The 21,789-nt window shown below is 41.6% G+C and overlaps 1 pseudogene; it reads right to left on the bottom strand.

Moving 5' to 3' along the window:
* Window positions 1-1,717: 1,717 nt before the first annotated feature.
* LOC124661626 lies at window positions 1,718-21,529 on the bottom strand (annotated as a pseudogene).
* Between the last annotated feature and the right edge of the window lie 260 nt (window positions 21,530-21,789).

The raw sequence follows: 21,789 nt of genomic DNA, 5'->3' as shown, positions 1-21,789 counted from the left end.
TTTCATATAATTTCCGTCAACTGTTGATCTTCTGAAATATTGCATTCTGACGGTGCTTTTTCCGAGCGAGAATCCCGGCTCCAGGTGCGCGATCCTCCAATAATCATGAAACATGCAAAATAGATGAAATAACATAAGTATTATCTCCAAATATGAAATATATCAATGAATAACAGCAAATTATGATATAAAATAGTGATGCAAATTGGACGTATCAGGCAGCGTGTGGGAAACTTTCATCAAGGAAGATAAGTCCCATGAATGGCCACCGAAGCTGCGATGGAAGGCGAAAGTAAGTAGTACTACCTAGGTCCACACACCTTTAATTATCATACTTGACTATTGTTTGATTGAATTATATTCTTGTAAAGAAATGCCCGCAACAACCACAAGGGATCGATCTCTCGTGGATTCTACGTTTGCGAGTACATCCACAGAATTGTCGGCAAGAGAATGAATAATGAAAGAAATAAAGAGGTACGAAAACAAGTATTCACAAATTTGTTTTCTTATCATAAGTTGTGCTTGAGTTTCGAGTAATAGTTGTTTCATTGTGGTTTGAATATATATATACACACACACATAGCTCATGTATTCATTTGTATCTTATTCTTTTATAGTTGTCAAGAAAGCGGAACAAGCTCTCAATCGATGACCGCTTCATAGCAATAGGCGAGGAATTGGCAGGATTCTTCCTTCGGGACGTCATACCACCATTCGCAGAGTTCCACTATGAATGAAGATGTACATGTTACATATATAGTTGAATCGAAGAGTACCACTATGCTACATGTAATAGATATATATAGAGTACGCCTCGGAGAGTACCACTATGCATGAAGATCGATCTTCATGCATAGTGCTTCTTAATTTGCGATCTTATGCAATTACATGTGTGTTATATTGTATGCACCAACTTGCTATGCATCATCTTGATCTTCATGTACTACCTAAACCCAAAGGCGTTTCGGTGCATCGACGCGATATGAAACAAACCGCGATATCCCTAAACCCCTCCAAAACCCTAAAACTTCAATTCTCTGCCGCGGCAGAGATTCGGGCAAATTCCCTGCCGCGGGTGGGAACCTTTGGTACCAAAGCTCCTTGGCCCTGAGCTCTCCTGGTGGCCCACGTGGAGGCCCCTTTTATACCGGTTCGTAAGCAACCGGAACGAAATGGGGGGGGGGGGGGCTTTAGTGCCGGATAATTTATACCGGTTGAGCAACCGGTACGAATGCCCCTCTGGAACCGGTATAGGTGAGCGTTTTTCTACCAGTGGAAGGAGGGATGCCGGCATGGACGTGCTGGCGTCTGGCGTCTACCTGTCAGGGCACCAACGCCCAAGCCATCCAGACCACTGTCGTTGCGGACAAGCCGCCGGTCCTGGAGGAGCCACAATGTGATTCAAGGGGCAGACGTCGACGCGCCAATTCTGCAACTACACGACGCCAGGCCGCCAGGGCGGTGGTCGGCGCGCTGTTGTCTGCCCTCGCTGCCCGGCGTGGAAGAGGGCGCGCACGATCACCCAAGCTCAGTGTTCATGGTTTCACAACATTATTACAGTACTTCAAAAAACTGGAATTCGGTGCTCAAGTTATTAAAGACCATAGTCTATAGTCTATTGGCATACATCAAGTTTTGCACCGTGTGTAGCTGATGAGTGGAGCAACACTTCACTCAGGCAGGTTCAATGGTTACGACTTGACGCAGTAGGACGTCACAGCCAAAAGTGACGAAAAAATATCTCCTTCTGGTCTTGTACAACTCCCATTTTCATCGCGGTTTCTTCTATTTCCATATTTTTGCCTAGAAAACAGATTGAGAAATGATCATACCATCTCTTGATACGGGAATCAATAATAATGTTATGGGAACACGCAAAATGATATTATACTTGATTTACCTATTGATACGTAGGGAATGTCCTTAATCTTTAGCCAATCTGGACCTCCAACTGTTTTGCACGAGCTCAGCAACACCTCATTGTTGGTACGGAGTTTGAAGTCCTTAATAGACTGCGGCAGTGTTGGAAGCGACAGAATACCATCACAAGAAGAAATCATCAGCATCTGCAGTGACGTCAGGTGCTCTATGCGACACGAGCTCATCGACACCTTATAGCAGCCATCCAGTTTTAAGTGCTCAAGAGACTGCGGCAGTGCTGGAAGTAACCGAATATTCCTGCAGCGCATGATGTGTAGCGTCTGCAGTGATGTCATGTGCTCCATGTAATCTGGCAAGGCGTCCCATCTGCACCACTCAATCGTGAGCTCACGGAGATGAGCGCAAAACCCAACAAGTTCAGGACCAGGTTGTGGGCTGCAGTCAATGAGCTTGAGATGGTTCACGTGCTTTGGGCCACCGCTGTGCATCCAGCTTGGATACCTCGGACATTTGTAACCTTGGATAATCAGTGATTCGAGATCCTTTGGAGGGCAAAGACCTTCTAGTACTTGTGCCTAGAGATTCTGGAGTATCGTGATATCCTATCCAGGACAGTTTCAGTGTACCCAGCCCTTCCTTACCGGCCAGATTGGCCTCGAGAGCTTCTGCCCTGCTTTCAACATTATCCAAGCCGCTGATGCTTAGCTGGCCGCGAAGCTTGTTTAGGTTCCCGAGTTGCCTTAACTCGTACCCTTTTTTCTTTCTTACATCGAAGGCTGGCATAGTTCGGAGTGACGTTAGCCTGCCGATGCTTTCAAGATCCACATATCCGAAGCAGATTACATGCCGCAAGTTAACGAGGCTACAAATATCTTCACAAGAGGAAAACACCACTTTCTCAACCAAACCAAAATCTAGAATCTGCATGTGGCATAGCTTCGCAAAAGTGGCCGGTAAAATCATCCTCTGACCTGTAGTATGTTTAAAAAGCCGAAAAGCAAGATATCTCAGGTGCCTTAATTGACCAATACATGCTGGGACTCGCACATCCGAGGAGACATCAGAACCTGTAAAATATTTGGCCATTATGGTAAGCACACGCAACTTCCTTAGCCTCTTAAACATACACTTCAGGACTTGCTCCCGAACTGTTTCAAAATTATATACACTACCAATGATCAGAGTCCGTAAGTTGTCCAATTGGCATATCTTCTTAGTAATTAATTCTTCATCATAGATCGGAACAAAGATATGTCGGACGTTTGCAGGAACTTCCACTGTTGGGTATTTTCCTTGCAGTTTCAAACTATATTCGATTCTGAAACAGTCGCTTCCAGCGGCCTTCTCCGCTAAATCATGCAACAGATCATGAACTAAATAGTAGTCCTTCCGACCAAGATATTTCTTTTCTCGAAGTTGCAGAAACGAGGCTGACACTAGTTCATCAAAGTATTCCTGGCAAACGTCTTCCATATCCCCCCCTTCACTTGTCAATCTAGCAAACCCTTCTGCAACCCATAGCTTTACTAACTCGTGACGTTCCAACAAATGTCCTCGGGGAAAAATACTGCAGAAAGCAAAGCATCGCTTGACCTGATCACGAAGATGATGGTAGCTCCACCACATAGCTCCCATCGTCTCGTTCAAAAGGTCCTGATCACGAAGAACGCTTCTCCAAAACTCGACGTTTTGCCTCTTATGCATTTGTTCTCCGACTATTCTGGCTGCTAGAGGCGACCCCTTCAGTTTTTTTGCAATCTCTTTGCCAATGTCTTCCAGCATTCCACGGACATGATCATCAGCAGGTATGCCATGGAGTGCATAATACATGAGCACATTGCAGAAGACATTTTCATCTAGGACTGATATGGGAATACATCTCTTCTTCGTGGCACCCAGAGCTAACAATGCATCTTGAGTTCGACTAGTAACCAAGATCTTGCTTCCTGCCTCCCCAGCCTGCAGCGGTGAAAGTATCTGTTGCAGATTTTCACACTGCATCACATCTCTAATATTGTACCAAACATCATCTAGTACCAACAAGAAACGTTTTCCATGCAGTTTCTCCTCCAATATACGTTGTAAGGTGTCACGATTACTCAATTGAGGGCATGAAGTAACTGTAGCAGCTTCAAACATCTTCACGTAAAGGTTATCCACACAATAATCCTGAGTAACCTGAACCCACATTACAAGGTCAAAATGAGCATCCTTTTCCTCACGGGCATAAACAAGTTGCGCAAGGGCTGTTTTCCCAGAACCGCCGACACCATGAATGCCAACAACTGAGTAACATGGAGCACTATTGGTATCAGGCTGACCATGTTCTTCCTTCTCACGAAGCATTGCTACGATTTTATCACAATCTTCATCTCGTCCGATTATCTCTGATAGAGACCTCGAAGTAGTGACGCTACCTCGTGAGTTGGTAGCAACACCATGGCTCTGGTTTGCACCACTTATGCTTGGCAAGTTCATCAGTTCCAAAATTTTGCATGCATCATTTATGATCTCTTCTATTGTGTCTAGCTTCTTTTTCAGCTTAAATTTTGACCTACCACTCTCCTGCAAAATAAAATGGCACTTTACAAGCCGTTGTACGTAGAAATGCACATAAAAAAGGGTCTCTCTAATTCTCAGTCTTAGAGCTCAGCGAAATTTGATTCGGGCTACAATCAGCCCAGTTTTGATTTGTTAACCTTGTCTGTCTTGTTGGTGGGCTTGAGTTGGATTGTTGACCCAAGCTTTCGTGAACCACAGATAAAAAATTCGCACCCGAACTAGCGCTGAGTCTGTAATGTAAAAGTAAAGAGCTAAATACACCACTAGTCCTAATAGTTGTACTCTACGTGCACTTTAGTCCCAATAGTTGTAAAATGGGGCCAGATAGTCCCAAAAGTTGTCCTAATGTGCAAAATTAGTCCCAACCTATCTAGTGCTGACATGTGGCATCGGTCTTTTTGCAAAATAGGCCTTATACATTTTGTGTACTTGCTGATGACTAAAGGATATGGATCCCACCTGTCAGGTGACAGTAAAGGAATAAAAAGACATTTGCTGCTACTCCCTCCGATCCAAATTATTTGATGTTAAAATGGATGTATCTACAATTAAAATATGTCTAAATATGTCTAGATACATCTATATTAACATCAAGTAATATGGATCGGAGGGAGTACTAGGATTCGAACGTGAGACCCATTGAACACACTCCCCAACAAGTAACCAGCAGCTCAAACAGTTCTTTTGATTACAGTACATACTACTTCCGTATTGAATCCATCAGAGCTGCTAACCGGTCAGGGAAAAAAAAGAGCTGCTAACCTGTCATGCGCTTGCGTCACGGATAGAATTGGGAGGTGTAATATGAATAAAGAAGGAAAAGAATTACATCAAGGAACATTCTCTAGGGCCAGGAATCCTCGTGATAGTAATCTGGAAAATAAAGCTGCAGTGGATCATATGATTGAAGTCTTGAAAATTGCTTTTTTGTGTAGTAATCCTTCGTCGGATGATAGACCGTCGATGCGGCATATTTTGTACTCCTCCATCCATAAAAGAATGTCGGAGATTTATATAAATTCAGATATCTAAATTTAGATAAACTTGCAGCGGTTATGTTATGTTAAATGAGTCTAAAGATAGGTTAGTTGAGCTGGACATGGTGTTTCGTTGCCACAAAGACCTCTCACCCAGCCGCCACGAACCAACCGTACCGCGAGGACTAGAAAGCTCCAAGGCGACGCCTCCAACAAGGTAGCAACGCGTCCGTTGCTGTCGCACGCTCCCGACGCAGCTTAGGTTTTCACCCGGAGCTTCTAGAACCCCTCGCGTCGGTCGGAATCGAGAGAATCCACAACGACGCCAACAAGAAGGAGAACGACGCCCGGAGGCGCCGCCATCGTTGGCACGTACCGAAGTCGCGTGTAGAGCTTTCGCCCAGAGGTCGACCCGACCGTGAAGCAAGATGGAGCAGCAGGCCGAGCGCCGAAGCAATGTTGCCGACCACCAAAACTCCGCAGCTCGCCCTCACCGCCAAGACCAAATCTAGGCCCGGCCGCGCCCGCCATCCCTGCCCTGAGCAGCCGGAGGCTCCGCCCTGCGTCGCGGCCACCAAGGGCACAGCAACCCGCATCGCCGCCGTGCCCGCCCGCCGCGGCCCAGATCGGGCCTGGAATGGCCCGCCCCGGCCACCACCACTGCGCAGCGCCACGCTCGCGCCGCCGCAAGCCGCAACGCCCCGCCTCGCATCATCTCTGCTACCGCAGCAGACGGAGCCCCAGGGCCGCCGCCCTGGCTCCCTCTTCCCTTCTGGCGACGCCCCACACGGGCCGGCCTCCCCCAGCCAGACGAACACGGGACCCCCTCACCTCCTTTGGAGATGAGGCCCGCCGCCACCGCGGCAGTGGCCAGCGGCAGCGGCGGTAGAGGGGCGGCGCAGGCGAGCCTCTGGCGGTTGCGGCGCTAGGGTTCGCTCCCAGCGTCGCCAGGGGCGCGACGCGAGGAGCGTTTCGTTGGTAGGGAAGACAGTTCTTGTCCCGTGATTCTCCATCCTTTTTTTGAATGTTAGATTTAGCTCTGTTATTTCTCGGCGTTGAAATCTGAATGTGCTTTTGTTGAAACGTGATACTCTAAACATGCTGATTGAGTCATCGTTTACCTAGAGTGTTAGCTGTAGGTGAGAAAATGAAAAAACATGTTGTGTGGATTGTTGACTCAATCCAAGCGACGTCCAAGGAATGTTGAGTTTAATCTACGGAATTATATATTAGAAATAAGTTCTGCAAATTTTGACAAAAAGAATCAGTGTAACTGGTGGTTGGCCCATCCTTCTTCGGATTTGGTTTGCGCGTTCGAATCCCAGTGCCAACATATTTATTTTTACTTCTTTCATCTCACCTTACAGGTGGGACCACATCTGTTAGGGATCAGCAAGGACGATGTGGTATATAAAATGTGTAGGGGCCATTTTGCAAAAATACCAAAGCCACGTGTCATCACCTGAATAATCTGGGACTAGTTTTGCACATTGGGACAACTTTTGGGACTACCTAACGGAAAAGCCCCAGTTGAACCTGGGTGCACGTGAACCCATGTTGAAAATGCATTTTTGAAATGTGAAAATATTCTGAAATAAAAATATCGGGGTACGTATGCATGTTTCATGTGTGAGTAGAAAGTTTTCGCGGAGAAAAACCACTTTTTTATTTCAGAATCTAAAAAAGACAAAATACGTCACATATGTACTGCTATATAGCCCTGTAAAATTTCACTTTTTTGCCGAGGCAAAATAAAATGTTTTTTCAGAACGAAACTCATGTCCAAGGCACATGTTTGAGATCATCTTTGCAATCATTTTGTGTTTCGATTTTTGAAACATGTTTTGACATCACAAACCCACTTTTAAAAAAGTGGGTTCACATACACCCAGGCTCACAAAAGTCCATTTTACAACTACTAGGACAGTTGCCCGTGCGTTGCCACGGGATATCAAATTTTATAACGGAGTACATACAATAAATTGAAATTTACGTGTTCGCATGATTGCTTAACTACGTTAAGCTTTGCATCGAAACGCAAAGCTTTTTGCGTTTTCGTGAAAAATACCTCAAGTTTATATCATCGTCGTACCTGTAAATATAATTTTCCAATGCTTTATACTTGCCGACATTTCAAAATGTATTATTTATATATCCCTCCGATCCATGTTCAAACGAATAGGGAGATCAAGATGACCTATCAAACATGAGTTATGATTTGTCATACATGGTTAGAAGACATATTTTCTTGTCACGCTGGAGCAAGCACTAAACTGAAATTTGAATTGGTAAAATATCATCAGAAAATTAACATTGTTCTTAAAGTCATAGACCCAAAAGATGCAATCCAAACATCAATCTCTCTTCGACATTCTCTGCCAACAATTTCTCTGAACAAAGTTTACAAGTGTTAACGAACCAACTCTAACAGTACACCCACACACAACATTCAGTTCATCATGTGGCCATCCCTCCTATCGGATCTTCTCTCTTCAGTTCAATCAGTGGCTCACCCCAACGACTATTCAGCTCTTCAGTACTCCTCACAGCAAAAATAAATGTCAGCACATACCACCAATTAATTGCTACCTTTGGTGCTTGCATTTAACAGAAGAGAGAAGATCGCTCCATTCAATGTATGCCCCAGGTCGATGTGACACAAGTACACTCTAGTTCTTTGGCATACCTTTATCAGATGAACACAGTATTTAGCACAACAGTGATCAACTGGAGATAGTCCATGTCGACCACCACAGGTAGCTCTGCCCACTGGGTTGCACAGGCAAATACATGCACATAGCTGCGTTAAGAGAGAATCATTCGTCATGAACAACAATTTCCCTATTGTGAGGAATGTTCATCAAGCAGAGCAAAGAACTAAAATAATTAAACAGCTAGCTGACACTGAAAGAGAAGAGTATATCTAGATGAACATATAGGAGAAGATTGAATACCACATGAAGAAATCCACTTGAAGAAGAGACCATATCAAAAGAGCTTTCCTGCAATTGTGATATAACCATCAACACTATATGAACGCAAGCACAATACATTAACGTTAAGGAACTATTTTAGCAAATTACTTTCACATTTCGACGCAATAACCACATAACTTAAAAAATATGTTGCAAAAATAACCTTTATGTGGAATCTTAGACCCATACTACTCTTCTATTTTTTAACCGAGGTAGTACATTGAATTCAAATCAGGCTCTTATTTCGGCTTTTTTACCCTTCCACACATTATGCCTTAGGATGGCGGTGTCCAGTTGTTGTAGTGGTCTCCACACTGTTGGAAGACCGGCAGGTGTAGAGATGCACGAGCCTGAATCTGAACGGAGAGCAGAGGTGGCGCACCGGCACCTGCATCTACTCCTCAACCAGACACACGAATAAACCAGGGAGGCAACTGTCGCCCACATCTCGTCCTCGATCAGAAACGTGAAGAATCCAAGGATGTACTATTTTTCAGAAAATATATTAATTGTATAGCTTAGTTTTCAAAAGCCACTTACCTGTCTTATGATCAAATCACATAGTGTCCTCGTGTGCCGGTGACAAATATGTTACAATTGCTGAAACTGCATGAAAAACAGCAAGAGTGCATAGAAATAATTGCACTCAAGTTTTATTATTCTGGATAGTTAAAGGTCAAAATCTCACCGAAGTTTATATTTTACGAAAAAGATGCAACTACCACAATAAGAATTAAAAAAAATTGCAGCTTGTTCTGAAAACTAAAAAAGTGAGAACTGATGGGCAAGACATAATAGACATGAGAAGAATTGTGACTTATTGCATGATGCAACTGTAACGCTATATATCTAGACTGTATCTTGGTTAGGGAGAGCTCAGGTAGTATATATTGGCACAAATAAAATATCCACACATCTCTTATCTCCTGTGGAAATTAAAAAAACCACAAACTAATTTTGAGTAAACCCTCTCGGAAGGATGAGACCTTCTATATCAAATTGCTTTAACTTTATGGTCTATCGCTTAAGATATTCTAATATAAATGAAATTAAACAAACATCTAGCAATATAGTTTGCTGCAACAAGAAGCAAATATAGCTAATTATGTTAATCATGCCTCAACTATTTGCCTTGGTGCAATTTTTTAATTCAAAATAGAGCCATGTGTTTGTCACTCTCTCCGAGCCACCAGGGTTAATATGCAAAAATCATTTAAGAAGGTGCTAATCAAGATGGAGCGAATCACTCTCACGCCGAGAACTCTTATTGGCCATATGTAGTTATGCACAAATTACGTGGAATTGTTATTGCTAGAAGAATTTATTTTCTTGGTCCAGAGAAACTTACCGGCAGAGCATCTATCATAAGTGATCAAATTCATTCTCCTTAAAAAGTGCAAACAATTGGAAAATAATTTCTTAACCATACAAAGTTGTCAATAGTGTGAAATTTTGAACCTGCAACGACTGACACCCGACAACTATTTTATTTACAAGTGCTTTAGAAGATTATATGTTACAGTATTCTGTTAAAATAGGTGAACGATCAGAATTCATGTGCACTTCACCATACTGTTTACAGTTTCTTAGTGGGAGAATACAACAAACTACAGTTATGTGCAAATTCAATCACCATGCATCACATGCTCTTCTTAAGATTATATACGGGAGATAAATCTCCTCAAAAAAAAAATAAGGGAGATAAATTAGGTACAGACAATCAAGTTATCCACTTATCCATGACGCATGAACTGAGCAGCATGATATTACATGGCCGGGTCACAGACAGTTGAACACTTTGTGATAAATGTGCAATGTGTTCCACATTTGAGCTTAAAGTACCAGACTTGAACTTCCAAAATGAGGGCACCAGAATCAGCTTCAAAAAATTAAGTACAGCCTGAGCATTTCAGTTAGTCAAACACATCATTCAGTTTAAACAAGACAAAATACAACCTACAAACACCATTTTAACTCACTGCAGGCTTGGGATAATAGGTCCAATCATTTGAATTTCATATTTTATCAAAATGCTGCAGTTAACATCGATCCGAAACACTTAGCATCTGTAGTACCTATGCATTGTACAAGCAATACCCACAAATTTGGCAGTAAGAACTATTCATAGGTAAACCAAAAGTGAAGGAACTGATGTTACAGAACTGCAAATCAACAAGGATACACCGATGTTCATTCATTTAAATCCATTTTTTGTCCAAAATGCAACTCATAATTACAGAGATCCCTACACCTTAACTTTGCATGGCGCAACTCCAGCAAGTGAAACCCAATTCTAGAGACTTACGAGACAATACACATCACACTGGTAATCAATAAGAAGGTGAACAATGGCATAATATAAACGCAGGAGCAAGCACCAGACCTTGATTCCCGCCTCACTGAATTAACAAGAAGCTGATTGAAGTCCCATGAGAGGTAATGCATCTGGACGCCGGGCACATTGGACGCCGGGCACATTGCGCAGGTAGTAGTGGATGAAGTCGTTGCTCCCGATGGACACAAAGAACACCGACCTCTTGAACAGGTCCACTGTCGCTGCCTCCCCAAGAGCCAGTGCCAGTTGCTCATATGTGTCCTCAACCTGCACGAGTAGTAATGGATGAAGTCGTTGCTCATATCTATTTAATTTATTTACTGATAAAAAAAGGAGAAATCAGTCCATTTAAGCAAGTGAAAAGGACTCCCAGGTTCATCTTAGTGTCAATTCATAGAAATAACCTTTTAGATCCGTGACAAAAAAATCACCCTACTTGCTGCAAGACACAGTGGTTTATGTCTGTTCATCGGACCATCCAAATTCAATCATCGTAGAGCTGCAGAGCAGGGTTTTATTGTCAGAAGTAATGTAAGGTATGACCAACCAATTTACATTATAGAAATACTTTTGTTGATGTGAATATCGATAACTCCGGGCAAGTAAAGAGAGCTAACTATGAAACCAAAAGGTGGCAACAGAAATCCCAAAACAATCTCACGATGATGTGCGATCTAGGATACTCCACCGTATATTTCTAATCAAAATTGTAGAAGACTGTTGTTTGTATGCAGTACCAATTAGAAATATACTGGACATAAAACCAAATACAAAATATCTGAAAATATCACGATTTATAACCAAGGTCTAGAACATGTAGATACATAACAGCAGGAGTGGCCTTCATTAACAAAGAACATCCACACAAAAATCCAATGTATGGGTAGAGTATAAAAAAATACAGTGCAATCTAGGTGGAGGGTAAAAATCTCTGCATCTGTAACACACACCAGAGGTGAAATCCAAGAACCAAACACTGATAACAGACCTAAGATTTCAAGATACTTAATAAATTCACCTCAAGATTCAGAAGAGAATGTAAATTCTGATTTGAACAGACGAAGCCTGGCCTGCATAAAGATGACTACTTAGTTATTCGTTTTTTCATCTTTGCTAGGTTCTCCCAATCTTTATAACCTCATCATCCCGCGCACACGCACACATGGCCTTCATGAGTAATCGAATGTGTCAACCTACTTCTATGTCAGTGAAACTTCAAAAATGAATGTAGGCATCTTATAATCAGGAAGAAAAGGAGCATGTGCACCATCTCTAGCGAACTGAGACGCATCTTATCATCAGGAAGATAGAGGAATGCTTATAAAGTACTCACGAAGTTTGATATCAACGTATTAGACGGACCTCTGCGCCAAGCAGCCAAGAAAGGCCCAGAATCAGGGGACGACGGGAGGCCACTCGAGCTGGCCGTAGTCGAGCTCCACCTTGTCTTCCCTTATCACCATCGCATCCGGGCCTCCGCAGCCGAACGACAACATCCGGCTGCCACAACCACCACTCCACATGGGGTGGAGCCTCCGCGCGGATTGTGCCGAACCTAGCTGGCCGCCGTTCCCCGGGCCAGTGCTCGGGACGGCGCCGTCCATTGCGTGCCAAAGGCGCATCAATCTTCCGTATCTGGCCAAGAAATGGTGCGGTGGGCAGAGGATTCAACTCCGGCTGCAGGAATCTAGGCAGGGGTGGCGGCGAGCCCCGCAAAAGAGATGAATGACGGGAGAGGAATCGGGGGAGGGTTGGATCTGGAGGGGAAGAGAGATAGGAATCGACCACGATCGTTTTTTACTGCATTTGGGCCTGGCCCATGTGGATGACGAACGAGGAAGCGCGACGGAAAGGAACGACGACGAAACGTATTGTGATGGCAGAATAAGGAATCACTTTAGTCTTTTTAAGTAGTAGAGATTGGGACTAAATTGCACGTAGAGTACAACTATTAGGAGTAGTTGTGTATTTAACTCAAAAGTAAAAGTATAATAGGCTGCCAGAACTCGAATCGAACCGAGCACCTAACGTGCAAATGAAGAGTGGAGTCGTCGCGTTAACCAGCTGAGCTAAAAATATTTAATGTTCAACATGAGATATTCGTCCCTTTTAGTATTACGTACACGGTATCAATAAAAAATCAACGTAACAATATACCTATGGGCTTTCTTGCAGCTTGTGTTGCATGCAAAATGATGCATATATGCTACGCTTGGTAAGTTGGTAAAATGCATCCAAAGGTGTAAGCGATGCCCCCTCAGATCAAGTATAATAAGTCCTAGTTAGCTGACTATAAGGATTAAAATAAAATATTGTTGCTTAGTTGGAGGAGAGAGAGGAGGAGAGAGAAGAGGAGTGGGCTCTAATGCAAAAGCCAGCTCTAACACGTGCTCCTAGGCACTTTGTGAGAGTGAATGGTGGGCCATGCACTGATAAAGTAGTGCAATTCTATAGCTCACTATTATACATGTTGCTCTATGTTAGCTACAGATGACATGGCACATGGCTTATAGCCAACAACCGACTCTACTATTAAACTTGCTCTCACGGGACTATCCACGATAGGAACGTGTCCCGCAAAGAATGGTCGCTCGCCTCATCTTCTACTCCACCCGTTGCTCCACATGTCACCTTTTGGTTGGTTCAGCTGAGGGAGATGAAGGGGAAAAGGTAGCGACCAGCCTACCCTATCCCCGCATTATTCCCTCCGTGATGCCCGCCAGACTCAGGGCGGCTCGGCCTAGGAGGAGGAGAATCAGGGCGGAGGCGGAGGAAAGTGAGGCTGAGCCAGTTGCCTCGCCTGCAAGCACCAGCAGCGTGCTCGCAATGTGGCTGGCGGTTGATGCGGGAGAGAGCAGGCGTCATAGGAGGAGGGGGATCATGGCCGAGGCAGAGAAGCAGCAAAAGGAAGCGGTGAACTGGAAGCCCATTCTTCTCCCGCCACCGACCTCAAATCGCAGATCACGGGCTGCCGCCGCATCGCGCGAGGTGGCGAGTCTCTGCCATCGTCCATGCTCCTCTTCATGGACTTCTCCTCATGGCTGAGCTCTCCTCATCAAGATTCGGCCTCTTCCTCCTCCACAACTGAGGTAACGGTATCTCTCCCCATCTCAGTTCTGATATCTTTTCTTCATTTACATCTCTGGACTCATATAGATCCGAACATTGTGACTATGAATGTGTTTGGCTTAGTCTGCTGTGCTTACAGGTTTATCAGTGCTTGACAGATATTGCAGTCTGATGTATAAATTATATTGTAGGAGGAAGATGAAGACATTCAGGTGAGTTATTTTCTCCCTAATTATCTGCTATTTGTTTTCTTAATCATGAGGCTGAATATTTGTGTCTGATACGGCAATCAACACAATAGGTTCTAAGAAAAAAAAAGAGATTGCCACTAGAAAAAGGTGGCTCCACAATTAGTCAATACACCTTTAGGATTCTAGAGCTAGTGAGTACGTCAGGTTTTTGGTAGAATTTCAGTAGCTTTGCTTTAGCATTTAGTTAAGACTCATATTTTCCTATGTATTTTGTTGGCATTTTATGGTCTATCATGAGCTCAAAGAAGGCTGATGGTATTCTTTTTTCATGCCCGACTGAGATGACTGAATTTGTTCTCTTGTATGTGGACAAAGATACATGTGCAGAACCTGTGATGGAAAATGCTCTCGGTAGTTTATCATATCAAGGTACATCATATATATTATGTACGCCTTCCAATACAACTACATCTTGTTGCAGCTAATTTTGAATGTTTAAGCATATTTAACTTTTTTATGTAGTTCTCTGATCCATACTTGCATAATACATGTATTTTCTTTCTGACTAGATGCGATCTGTTTCTAATATGCAGTTCTAATTAATCATACTTGCGTAATAACTTTTAGTGGTTTGTTATTCTCTCTGTGTCACCAATTTCCCACTTCATGGCACATAGAGGGAAACAATAGGAAATACATACCTGTAATTGATATGTTTGTATTAACCTTTTATTGGTTCAGCAAGATACTTGCAGCATTCATATTATCCCCTGGTTCTGTAGATAATTTAGCCCATCCATTGTCTTGTACTGAATGATTAACTAGCTAACAGCTGAACTGAAACAGTTGTTTTAGGTAACGAGCCATACTCCATGATTGTTTGTTGTTGTTACAGCTTGTAATTATGCTTCCTGGACTGCTGGGGCATCCAGCCTGTCTCTGCTTTCCGCGTCGTTTCTTCAGCAACAATCAATATAGGTACATTCTAACTGTTTACTACTACTCTCTGGCATTATATGGCTTGTACTGCTAAGCATTTTATATTAGTCTTCTGCCGCAAGAAAAATGAAGGCTGGCATGAAAATTTATATGAATAATTTATTCACTGATTATATTATATTACAGCAACAATGCAACAACCCGCTGACCGCCGTTAGTTTTAGAGAATTCAAATTCTAGGATATCAGACTCAGATACTACCTCTGGCCCTTTAAATTGGTCGCCACATGTAAAACAGGTTGAACTATTTTTGAACTGCCCCATGTTATTATTCTATGATAGGTAGCTGCATATTATTTTGTCACATATGCAGAACCCCGTATTCTAATAAACTGATTTCCCTATAGCTTCAGTATGTTAATAGGTGAACAAATAGATCTAATGTTCAAATACCTACGGCCAGCTTCTATTTGTTCCTCCTTCAAAATGAAATTCCAATATAAGAGAGTTTCTTCCAATTGACTGATTGATCCATAAATCGCTTTATTTGTCATGAGCTTGCAACTAATATTGCAGCTTCTACATATGCCTTAAACTGCAAATACTCTTGCATTTTGAGGTCATGAAGATTTAACTATAGTTGCACATTTTTATTCAGGTTTCGAGGTTCCGTGCTAATAAGGATGAGTTAGATCAGATATGTATTTTAGTTATGAAGGAGAAAGATGGAAATTGTTGTGTGTTTAGTTTTCAAGGAGAAAAGTGAGGCATGCATTTTAGTTTTCAAACGGAAGCACAATATGTCGCTTTCGATATTTCTCTTATTTTTGCATGTGTTATTGCATGCTTATGTCTCTTCTGGTTTGGATGGTCAAAAATGAGTATGATCAATTTACTACTTGATGTTTGATTTTATTGGGACATGTAATTTGTTAGCTGGTTCATGTTTAATCAACATTATTTTGCATTATCCTTACATGGTTACCAATTTTGTGATTGCTCAACGTTTATTTTAAAGATAATTATTACTGGTTTCATGACATCCGCTCCAGTGAACAATCAGAGGGAAAACTTGAAGACACTTTAGGTTATATCGAGGATGATTCATGTGGTCAAGTGTATGGTGAGGTATTTAAGTCTATTTAGATCTTGGATAATTTTTTAGTATTATCTTTTGGTGCTTCTTTTCTCTTGCCTGATTAGGTTATCAAAACGATAAATATTCATATTTTTTAAATGATGGCATGATGCATAAGCGTTGTGTTTTTCTTTGATACTCATTTGATCTTGAACTTTCAATTCATAATTCAGTACCCTTCTTCTGATCCATGTGCTCACTGCCTCTGTTTGTATTTTGTTCATATTTTGTCTCGCAGATTGTGATGATGAATTGAAGACTGCATGTATTGAGCCGCTCTCATGTGAGTTACTTTCTTTTCACAGTGTGATTGCTATTAGATTACAAGTTCACGTCCTATTTGAGTTCAAGTTATTGCTCTTCACTGATTAATATTTAGTGACTTCCCAAACATGTATTTTCCAACTTTGCTATACAAGAGGATACCAGTAAGCAAGTATTCAGAATTGGTGCGTCTCTGAAAGAAGGTTATTGTGCATAAAATGATCTGTTGGCCTGTTATTTTTCTTGAATTCTTGGTCTCATAGAATCTGTATCTGCTGCTTATGTTGTTTTTCATATTTAACCATCTCCAAAAAGCTAACTGGTATACCACATGTTCTTGATGGTTCACTAGGTTGTCCCATCACGGCTCAAGCGAACGGTAACAAAACTTATCTCTTGTCTTGTCTTTGTCCCCTAAAGATAAAAGTCTTGATGTGGTTCCTCAATAAAAAAGTATTATTTACGAAGGTTAATTTAACAAAGAGAAGATGGAATGGGTGCAAAGAATGTTCTTTTTGTGACACTGAAGAAACAAATGAACATATTTTTTCTCTCATGTCCCTTTGCAAAATTGTGTGGCGTATTATTTTCTTTACCTACAATATTCCCCCACCTACCAATATCGAAAATATGTTTAGGAATTTGATTGAATGGGATCGATAAGAAAACTAAAGATAGAGTACGCATTGGAGTTTCTGCTTTATGTTGGTTGATATGGAATTGTAGAAATAACATTATTTTTAATAATGCTGGAGCTTGAATTATTTTGCCAGTTATTCGTATGGCTACACATTGGATCCAGCTATGGGTTTTCCTGCTCTCGGTAGATCAACGGGAACTTATGGATACTGGGTGCAGCCGGCTGCTGACGGTCGCACATGATTTATACAGCCGGGCTGGGTGGTGGCATACTAGTAGATTGTCATATCTCTAGTTGCAATATGCTGTTTATCTTTAGATGGTTGATTTTTGTATCGACCTTACATGATCCATGATTTGTTATAAATTGGTACTCAAAACTTTTTAGTAAAAACTGGGTTGTGTGCATCTTTCGATGCAGTGGCCGGGATCCCCATTTCGAAAAAAGGTGGTCAAAGAACTTATTTGTGATTTCTATCACTTTAGGTATTTTTTACTACATCATCCGATTGAGTTATTTCCAATAGCATGGATGTACTAGGAAGTAAAATATGTCTAGATATATCTATATTAGTGGCAACTAATATGGATATGAGGGAGTATTATATGATTATTAATAGATGGTTGAACCTGTTCGCAAAAAATAGGATCCATTTATATCACATATATTAAGCCAGCAAAATAAGTCAATGGGTTTATCGATACAAAATTATGAGATCTGACTAAGTGACAAATGGTTACGAGGAGCACATTAGTCTAGATTGGCACAGATCCATTGGGTTCTGTTGAACCAGGTCGCCTGTGTAGTGATCGATACGGTTATGTATCAAGCAAATTCCTGTCGTTGCCGCTTTTTGCAGGGAAGGTTATGGCCACGAGGGTGTAAAGCCAGTGTGCCCCCAAATAAACCAGAAAAATTAAAGGTTTAGCGATAGCAATACTAACATTAAGAGACAGTAAAACTGCTCCACCCAGGAGCCATCATAGCAAATTGGCGTTTTCCACCGTACGATCATGTTGTTCTATGTCCCTGATCTGTCGAGGTCGTCCGAAAGCATCGTTATCGGGCGGGCCTATGTAGAGGGGCTAGTTCTCCGGAAACCAATCTAGGAGGCCTGTAGTTTACCGGGCCGTGGTTGGTACAGTTTTGCTTGCAAGGCCTGTTTTTCTTCCTTTGCGGCCAGCCCAAGCTTTGCTGTTTCTGCAGCCAAGGACTCATCCATCGACGAGCTTCCGAAAGTAGCGGCAACTCTTCATAATGGGAGAATTGGAGTTCATCCGGTTCGTCATTTATGCCAGGAATTAACGGGGCGTTTGTACATGCTATTAATGATGCGGAGATGCGCCACTCGAATTAGGGTGGAGTTCAGTTACAATTGCTTGGTATGCCGCCTATATATGCTCTGTACGGCCGCCCAGATTTTTCACCCCCCTTCCACCAGCACTTTTTTGTAGATTTTTCCTCACCATTCACCAATACAACCCGTCTCCCCTCAATGCTTGTTTCCAGTTCCGACTCCTAATTTTGTTCTCCGATCTGGTTTAGATATATTGGCTGAAGGAATTCCTAGGGGCTGGTTCTTTATTTTGGGAATTCCGAGGAAAGAGGGTTTTTATTTTTTTTGCTCCAAAGAGCATTAGCACCGGATTTGGCACGAACCGGTGTTAAAGAGTCATTAGCACCGGTCATGCGGTCTGGACGTCCAAGGGATCAGCCGCGGCATTAACACCGGTTCGTGAGGGACCTTTAGCACCGGTTCGTGCCACGAACCGGTGCTAAAGGGTTGACGTCAGCCGTGAACCCTTTACGAACCGGTGCTAAAGGTTTTTCTGCTCCCCATGCACCTCCACCCCCACCCCCCGTGGATCGTCTTTTTTAACTCTGTAAATAGAAAAGAAAATGATAGAAAATTCAAAAAGTAAAATCTTTTGAGATTCCTGTATGTTACGCAACATATTATTAGGAAAAATTAACAAATTTGAATTTCGAATTTTTTTAAATAAAAAGTTTCGAAAAGGGTAAAATGGCATTAACTTTTGCCTATGACGTCGAAAAAAGCGTATAATATATCAAAATGACCGTGGGAAAAAGTTACATCCGAATTCACCAGGATTTACCCAGTTAGCCAATTTTTAGATTCTCAAAATTCCAAATTAAAATATGAAAGCATGAAGATTTTAGTTTTTTGCTAGAAATTTAGGATTTTATATATTTTTTATTTTTAAAAATTAAAATTAATAATTGCATCCTGCATAAAGATTACTGTTACTTTTAGCAAATTATAAGATTTTCAAATTTTCAGGTTTTAGGTTTGGCAAAAAAATAATAAAAAAACTAAAAAAATTGAAAATAATTAAAAATAGTACAAATTATAAAGTTAATGTTTATTTATTTATTCAAGATTAATATTACATCATTACTTTTGTTTATTAAAATAATTATTTGAAATTCAAATAATAAAGAAATATGACATCGACCAACATGTTAATAGGATTGATATGATAGTGCTAGTATCACATACATGCGTGCGAAGCACTTGGATGCGGGACGGGAAGAAACTTGGAAGTTAAGCATGCTAGTGCTAGAGTAGTGGGAGGATGGGTGACCCAGCGGGAAGTTTGATCACAAGTAAGTAATTTGACTAGAGATAAGTGTAGTTAGAAACTAAACTTGTAAAATAACTAAAATATTAGAAATTTTGAAAAAAAAAAGAAAAAAAAGAGGGAGTGGAAAATAATTCGATTTTTTTTTACGGTAGCGAGGTTCTACCGCGGCAGCGTTTTGGGGCGTTTTCCTGCTGCACCGGTGCTAAAGGTCCTCTCGCTCGGGCGCTCGGCAGCCGCCACGTGGTGCCCCTTTAGCACCGGCTCGTAACTGAACCGGTGCTAAAGGGGGAGCCTTTAGCACCGGTTGGGCATCCGGTGTATATGGCCATTTCGAACCGGTGCTAAAGCCCCGATTTCTACTAGTGTATTGTTGATCTTCGATGGCTGTTGGAGTGTTGGCCAGGTTTGTTCATGTGAAATACCCTATTTTGTCCAATCTACAATATCCATTGATATGTGCCTATGATTGCCTTGTTTTTATGCTTACACAGGAATCTCTTATAAGACATCCTAAAACTGAAACGTGGGTTGATTGACACTAAACTAACTCAAGGCTCGGCAGAATCTCATCACCAACCATGCTAGCGCTGAACTTCGGAACAATTTCAGACATGCATGCATGGTGTTCAATGTTAATGCAGACCTGACACATTTAGTAAATAAATTCTTAAAGTGTACCAAAAAAATACATGGTGCAGTAGTTCTTGAGCAATGCACATTTCATTATTAGATAGATAAAAAATAAGGTAGAAAGCTGAGTGAATGATTGTAGACTTGCAACCGAATGAATCTATTTGATCAAATGATTCACAAAGCAAACTTCTTAAATGCTAATTACGGTTGAACTTCCTAAGTATATATTGCTGTCGTGTTGATGATATATGCACAATGAAAAGAACAAGGGAGTAACCATTTTTACAATTTTAGACTAATGATTCTACGTCGAGTATGTATATATTTTTGGATCTAGAGTTCTGGATATGCGACAAATGTCTATTTTATCTTGTGCCGTAATTCTCACTACAATGTAATATGTAGGATGTATTTGATTTTATGAAGGTAGGGGTTTGAAAAATATATCAATGATTTATATGACATGAAAATGGTATAACTAGATCGCTTTTCAAAAGTACTAACAGATAACTGTGATCTATGTCATATAAACAACAAATTAGTGGAGCTACTTTTAGTCAAACAAGGATGATGAGAATAGAGAGACAAATTTTTCATATTATCATACTCTTATTATTTTATCAAAATGGATGGGCGCGGCAAAGCGCGCTTTCATGTTCTAGTTCTTTTCATGTATTCCCTCCGATTTATAATAAGTATCATGGTTTTAGTTTAAATTTGAATAAAATTAAATTAAATCCTCAATACACACACTTATTATGGATCAGAGCGAGCAACACTTTTGCATACAAAAATTTCTGGAGCCGAGATAAATAGGAACACATAGAGGGAGGAAAGTACCTTATGTTTTAGTGGAGATCTCTTCACGGCAGACCAGATATGCTTCAAGCGACGTGAAGGCCCAGCGACCTCTGACTTGAGCTTGTCATCATGTACCTTCTTCCTGAGACGGTAATACTCAACATCATCCAAGATTTCTTCTGCGTCGTAGAAAGCAGATTTAAGTTTGCTGAACAGCCCCTCCAAACGAGGCCTGTGAGGGCTCACCTCAACCGCTCCCATCACCCGCTCCAGCAATAAAATCTTAGGCTCAAGCAGGTTCAGCTTCCCCGATGCATCAAAGTCAAGATGCGCGGATGCTTTCCTGTACAGATCGGAGATGACGGGCGAGACGACCCACCCTACGGCTGTCATGCCCCATCCAATCGCGGCAGTAGCAGTCACTACCGCCATTAGAAGCCCCAAGCGCTTAGCAGTTCCGAGCGATTTCTTGCAACTACGTACGAGATTGTGAAGGAAAGCTTTCTTGAAATGCCTAAGGACATGTCTGGGGGCCGTCAACTAATTTGAAAGGGAGGCCGTACCTTTTATTAAACTGTATAACTAATCATATGAAGTTAATTCAAACAAGCAACCACGAGATGTATATTGGAATTATTGGCCAATGGGCCTAAAAAAAGAGAGGGGGAGGCGACGTGGGAGAATTAAAAAAAGAGAAAACGCGTGAGGAGGCTTGGAAAGAAACTTCATATGGGCGGGGTCAACTAATTTGAGATGGTGGCCGTACCTTTAATTA

This window comes from Lolium rigidum, chromosome 1, assembly GCF_022539505.1.
Source record: "Lolium rigidum isolate FL_2022 chromosome 1, APGP_CSIRO_Lrig_0.1, whole genome shotgun sequence".
Taxonomy (NCBI): domain Eukaryota; kingdom Viridiplantae; phylum Streptophyta; class Magnoliopsida; order Poales; family Poaceae; genus Lolium; species Lolium rigidum.
Note: the sequence above shows the minus strand (reverse complement) of the source record. Positions and strands in the feature narration are given on the sequence as shown.